Raw genomic sequence first — 6,000 nt, forward strand, 5'->3', positions numbered from 1 at the left:
TTTGTCTTTATGCATCTATTTTAACCGTTTTATAACCTGAAAGAACTTCCAGTTGCAAATGCAACAGCAAACAATTCAAAATTGCACATTTTATATTATGTATGAATTATTACATTTAGGATTTTAAAAAATGGAAGGCATAACAAGGTTAAAATATATATTGAGAAATTTGTTAAATTACGAGGAATGTTCTTCTTAAGTTAATAAAAAAAATGAACTACATTTTTAATTGTCCTCTTAATTACAGAAATCAAACAGGCTGGCAGTGTGCCATAGTAGTCAAGGCTTTGGACTTCAAAGCCCGAGGTCGCGGGTTCAGATCTGTGTGACCAAGAAGAGCAAGTCACTTCACCTGCCTGCTCTCCAATTCGAAAAACAAAAGAAATGCGATAAATCGTAGCTGAAATATTGTAAATTGCACTAGATAAAGACGTCAGGCAAATAATAATCTTGATAGGCCAAAAAATGCCGACTTTACCAAAGAAATAATTTAACAGAAAACCAGTGAGGCACAACGCAATTATTAATGGACAGGTAGTGACCCAGTATGGGTCGAGCGGGTCTGACAATGTCGGCTTTTTAATGGCCGATTGAATGTTTGCGGTGACCGGTATACACGAAGGGGAATGACAAAAATGCATGTATAAACACACACACTAGCGACTGTGCAGTTAAATAAATAAACCATCCTTCCAATCCCGGGAGGCGCGCCGGCACGACACCACGTTTGAAATTAAGAGAAAATGCGAGGGCTGGCGCTATTAAAACTCGTTGGATGGACTATCAAATAAAAACATTAATAACACACTTTTAACCTCAGTAATCAAGATTTGACTTAAACTGCAGGCTGTCCACGGCAAAGGCGCAGGACTCGAATCTTAACTCCTCAGAGTCTCCCACGGGATGCGTCTAAACGAAAGCGGCTGCTTCTCACTAGAGCGGATGGGCGGCGGGGAAATCCGCAGCTTTTATTTTCTCGTGTTGGCACGACGTATTGTACAGGGTGGTCCAGATCTAATTATGCAATTATTGCATTGCATTAAAAGTTGCGTAGTTAGATCTGGACCACCCTATGTACAAGTCGACTGTGTTTCCAACCCATATTCGGAAAAAAATAAATACAATCGCATCACATTCTTCCTCAAATGTTTTCAAACATGTGACTATTGACGGTTTTCTGAAAATCAAATTCAAGCCGTAACCCTGCCCACAAAGAAACTCACAACTCCTCCTTCCTCTTTCCTTACGTGGACTTTATTTCATTTATCAAACTGGAACAAACCTGCTCAGCCCGGAATGAAGCTCACCGCTGCGAGCGTCCTCACTCCGAAGACAACACGTGGAAATTCACCTCTACGCCACTAGAAAGCAAGCGGGCACCCGCGTGCGCGCGCGCCCCCGTCAGTGACGACATCCCAGACAGACTGCCTCGAGCTCGTGCACGTGCGACGCCTGCGGTAGCGGCACCTACACTGCGCTGAGGATTCCGCAGTTATCGAAGGCCAGCTGCATGATAAGGGGGTCGGGTGTGACTGAGTGCAGGAGCCACACCACAGGGAACGTCTGAAAGGCGGTATGCCAAAGAGGCGAAGCAAGTACATACGTAAAAGATTAGTGTGTGTGTCACCAGGAAGGCGACCGGATGACTAGCTGTCTGAAACTTAAAATAAATACAATCTATGAGTAATAATATAAAGGACGTGAACATCTGCTCAGCTTTCGTCGTGACTGTATGAAATGAAGAAACCTAGATATACGTTTTAAGATGAATTATAACTCACCGGTGTAGCCTGTCATAATGTACAAATTGCCTTTGCAAAATCTGGGATGCCTTCACAGTTGAAGCTGTGCAGATAATCACAGCTCTCAAAGAAGACACTGAAACAAAATTATAATTTTTTTTGGAATTATTTCTATAATACTTCTGCTGATGTACAAAACCCTAAACGACCAGGCTCCATCCTATCTTTCTAAATATCTACACTTATATATTTCTGTCTAGCAACTCTGATCCTCTGAAGCTGAGTACTATGGATGATGCAGCCTTCTGTATGTCAACGCCAACCTTGTGGGACACTCTTCTTCAGAGTCTTTGTGAAGTCAAATATCACTACTAGCTCTTAAAAACAGACTTAAAATGCATCTTCTTCTTTCGGCTGTTCCTGTTAGGAGTTGCCACAGCGGATCATCTTTTTTCATATCCTCCTGTTCTTTGCATCTTGCTCTGTTACACCCACCACCTACATGTCCTCTCTCACCACATCCATAAACCTCCTTTTAGGCCTTCCTCTTTCCTGGCAGCTCTATCGTTAACATCCTTTTCCCAATATACTCAGCATCTCTCCTCTGCACATGTCCAAACCAACGCAATTTCACCTCTCTGACTTTGTCTCCCAAACTTCCAACTTGAGCTGACCTTCTAATGTCCTCGTTTCTAATCCTGTTCATCCTCGTCACATCCAATGCAAATCTTAGCATCTTTAGCTCTGCTACCTCCAGCTCTGTCTCCTGCTTTCTGGTCAGAGCTACCGTCTTCAACCCACATAACATAGCTGGTCTCACTACTGTCCTGTAGACCTTCCCTTTCACTCTTGCTGATACCCGTCTGTCACAAATTACTCCTGACACTCGTCTCCACCCATTCCACCCTGCCCGCACTGTCTTCTTCACCTCTTTTCCACACCCGTTACTCTGTACGGTTGATTGCAAGTATTTAAACTCCTCCACCTTCTCCAACTCTACTCCCTTCATCCTCAGCATTCCTCTGACATTCCTCTCATTCACACACATGTATTCTGTCTTGTTTTTACTGACCTTAATTTCTCTCCTCTCTAGAGCAAATCTCCAACACTCCTGGGTCTCCTCAACCTGTTCCCTACTCTCGCTACACTCGTTTTTATAAATCCTATGTAAATGTATTTCACTTTCCTTCATTGCTGTTGTTAAATGTATTTTTACCTAGTTGTTGTTATATATTCTGTGTTCCTGGGCTCTGAAAGGCACATGTACAATATACAGTGTACAAAATAATAAAACAGTAAGGTCTGTATGTGTATCCGGTTCCTGAAAACAATCGGAATGGTCAGCTTGGCTTTGGTGATGCAAACAAAAGAGGAAGTTCAAGATTGAGACACGTGGAGGAGTAAAGCCATAGGAGCTACACCGTGTGTTGCTTTCAAAGACGGAAAGTATACAAGCGGTCAGGAGGCGAGTGAGGCACCTCAGATATAATGGAAAACACACTTGACAGAGGGTGCACCGGTTAAGAGAGGCTGAGATGCTAAAGGATACCGAGGAAACATGCTGAAGGTACACATAAGGCAAGAGATATCAAATATTATTAAATTTATTCTATTACCTGTCAAAGGTAACATGGCTAGTTGTAAATAAAATTAGTACTATAGTAATAATAATAATTACTATTATTGTGACCAACATTACACTGCATTTTGTATGCCACTCGGTCCAGACCTGTTTGAGTGTGCGGGACCATCTGGAGAACCCAACATAAAAGCAGCTGTGTGAGCGGTATTGGGGGGAGGGGGTGCAGACACGGCACTCAGGGAGCACTTCGATTGCATCTCCTAGCTGTTAAAGTCCATCGTCCCTGATGCATAGCCATCAGTGAGTTGTGGATATGGACCCTGGCCTTGGGTCAGCTCACAGAGGCAGAGGAAAGAGTGCATCTGACCCTGGATAAGTGGATTGAAGTAGAGCTGGGCAGTGGGTATAAGCAGACAAAGGTACAAAGCAGCCGGGAACACACAGAACCACAGAAGTGCATGCTGAGAAAGCCAAAGGTGTTTGTTATGGCCACTCACTAGCAGTTGGAGTAAAGTGGCTAAATCCATTCCTCTGTCTCTTGCAAAACCCCCTCTCCCCCCCCCAAAACATTACAGTATTTAGGAACCTATTTTTTTATTCTAAAGTAAAGACTTGCTCAGGCTCATACAGTAAGTCAGAAGTGGAGGCTGACTCAGCAAAACCTGTGGTTATACGTAGCACATTAGCCAGCCTGTCACACTTCATGTCAAAAAGATAGATATCGAGGCCCAAATCCTTCTAGATTGTTCGGCTTTTCAAATCATACATCTGGACCTACAGTAAAAACATGAATAGCTTCTGTTAGAGATTCATTCATTTGAAAGACTTGTTCATCCTCCTAGAATCCATTATTCTTTTTTATTTCAATATATGTAATGAGAAATGCATTCATTATGTGTCACTGCAGCAACTTCCATTGTATTTCTCAAACTATTTTTTCATACCTCCTCCCATGCTAAACAGATGAGACTACTGTATAATCTGTAGACAGTATAATTTGTTCCAGACTTAATAGATTAGAGAATAATATTAATGTTTCCAATGTCATTAAAAATATATTGCAATTTTATATTAATTTAGTGGCAGTACACCTGATAGATAGTTAGATTTGAAAGACACTATATGATAGATAGATAGATAGATAGATAGATAGATAGATAGATAGATAGATAGATAGATAGATAGATAGATAGAACTTTCTTTGTCCCTGGGGGAAATTTGGCTTTTTGCAGTAGTATGATACATCCATCTGGATGCTCTGGGATGCTTCATCAGAGATGTACTTTGGGTTCATTGGGATTTTCAGGTGTAATGGACAGCCGGGATGCTTACCTGGTCAGGACACCTCTGTAAGGGAAGGACCGGGGAAGGAGCTTGCACAGGGCAATACTTCCCCCGGGATGACAGAAGGCAGCCCTCCTGGCTTGCTAAACTGCCATGGAGCAAGGAAGCTCAACCCTACTGTGGCCCATGGACACCGCCTGGGGACGTGTGGAGAATGTCTGAGCCCTCCTGTGCAGGGCTGCCATCACACCAGGAAGTGCAGCCGGAAGGTGATCATGGAACAGCTGGAGCACTTCTGGGTCCTCTATAAAAGGAGACAGCTGCCACGACTCAGGGTGCTAGAGTCGGGAGGAAGGAAGACTGAGCTTGCTGGGAGAGGAGATATAGGCAGCTAGAAAACAGGAAGAAGGGACTGAGTATTGTGGTGATTGGTGCATTGTGCTGTGCCAAGAAAATAAATGTGTGTTGGGTGGCACAGTTGTGGTGTCTGTCTGTGGTCTGGGCTTCTGTTACACAGGTCTTTCAACAACAGACACCATCACCCTTGTGACCAGGCCAGGGTTGATCAGGCCCCAACTTGGATCCCAGCAGCATCAGTCCATGGTTTATCCCTCTTAAACCAATGCTATCTAGACTCTAGATTCTAGAGGTTCTTTTCTGCAGCTTTTGTGGTGGTTTGGATGACTTCCTTCTTTGCGACTCCAGTGATGCCAAATAGTGTATATACTGTACTATGCAGAGTGAGCAACCTGCAAAGCCTCTACATACTACTTCAACTGACTGGCATCAAGATCACCAGCTCTGCCTCCTGCACTGCTCCAATAGTTCCTGATACTTAGCAAGCTTCCTCTCATACACTTCCTTCATGCCGTCTTCCCAGAACACTGTCAATTCTATCACAACCTGTTGTTTTGAGGCCTCTGACAGAAAGACTATGTCAGACCACAGTGATTTGTTGTAAGGTCAGTCAGTCATTTCCCATCTCGCTTTGTTGTGAACAGATGTGTGGAGATCTGCTGGAGCCTATCTCAGCTAGCATTAGGCACAAAGCAGGAACAAAGCATGGACAGGGCACCAGTCCATCGTAGGTTGAACACACACATACATACACACATCCACCCCATGTACACGTGAGACAGAAATTTCAGTTGCTTGCCCAAGTCAAACTTTAGCTGCTGCCTCTAAACATTTCACTGTGCAGTTGGGTTTTTAAGTTGACAGTCAGACCCCGGGTGGTTCATGTGGGTGGCCACAGTTCATCCTCCCTCACGCACAACACAGGGGCTCTACCAGGCTGTGTTCTGGACCCTCTGTTATACTTCCTCTACACACATGACAGTATGGTTGCACATGACTTTAACATCTTTATCAGGTTTGCTGATGAAACAGTTA

The 6,000-nt window shown here is 43.6% G+C and overlaps 1 protein-coding gene across 2 annotated transcripts in view; it reads right to left on the bottom strand.

Annotated features, from left to right (window-relative positions):
* Positions 1 to 1,455, bottom strand: part of arsg (arylsulfatase G) — a 162,534-nt gene extending 161,079 nt beyond the window's left edge. The window contains exon 1 of one of the 2 annotated variants that reach the window (XM_028819132.2): positions 1,283 to 1,448. The gene's annotated coding sequence lies outside the window, so the exon portion shown is untranslated. Of the gene's footprint in view, positions 1 to 1,282 lie in introns of both variants that reach the window. The other variant, XM_051936241.1, reaches the window with a different exon arrangement.
* Between the last annotated feature and the right edge of the window lie 4,545 nt (positions 1,456 to 6,000).

The sequence above is a fragment of the Erpetoichthys calabaricus genome, chromosome 14 (assembly GCF_900747795.2).
Source record: "Erpetoichthys calabaricus chromosome 14, fErpCal1.3, whole genome shotgun sequence".
NCBI lineage: Eukaryota > Metazoa > Chordata > Cladistia > Polypteriformes > Polypteridae > Erpetoichthys > Erpetoichthys calabaricus.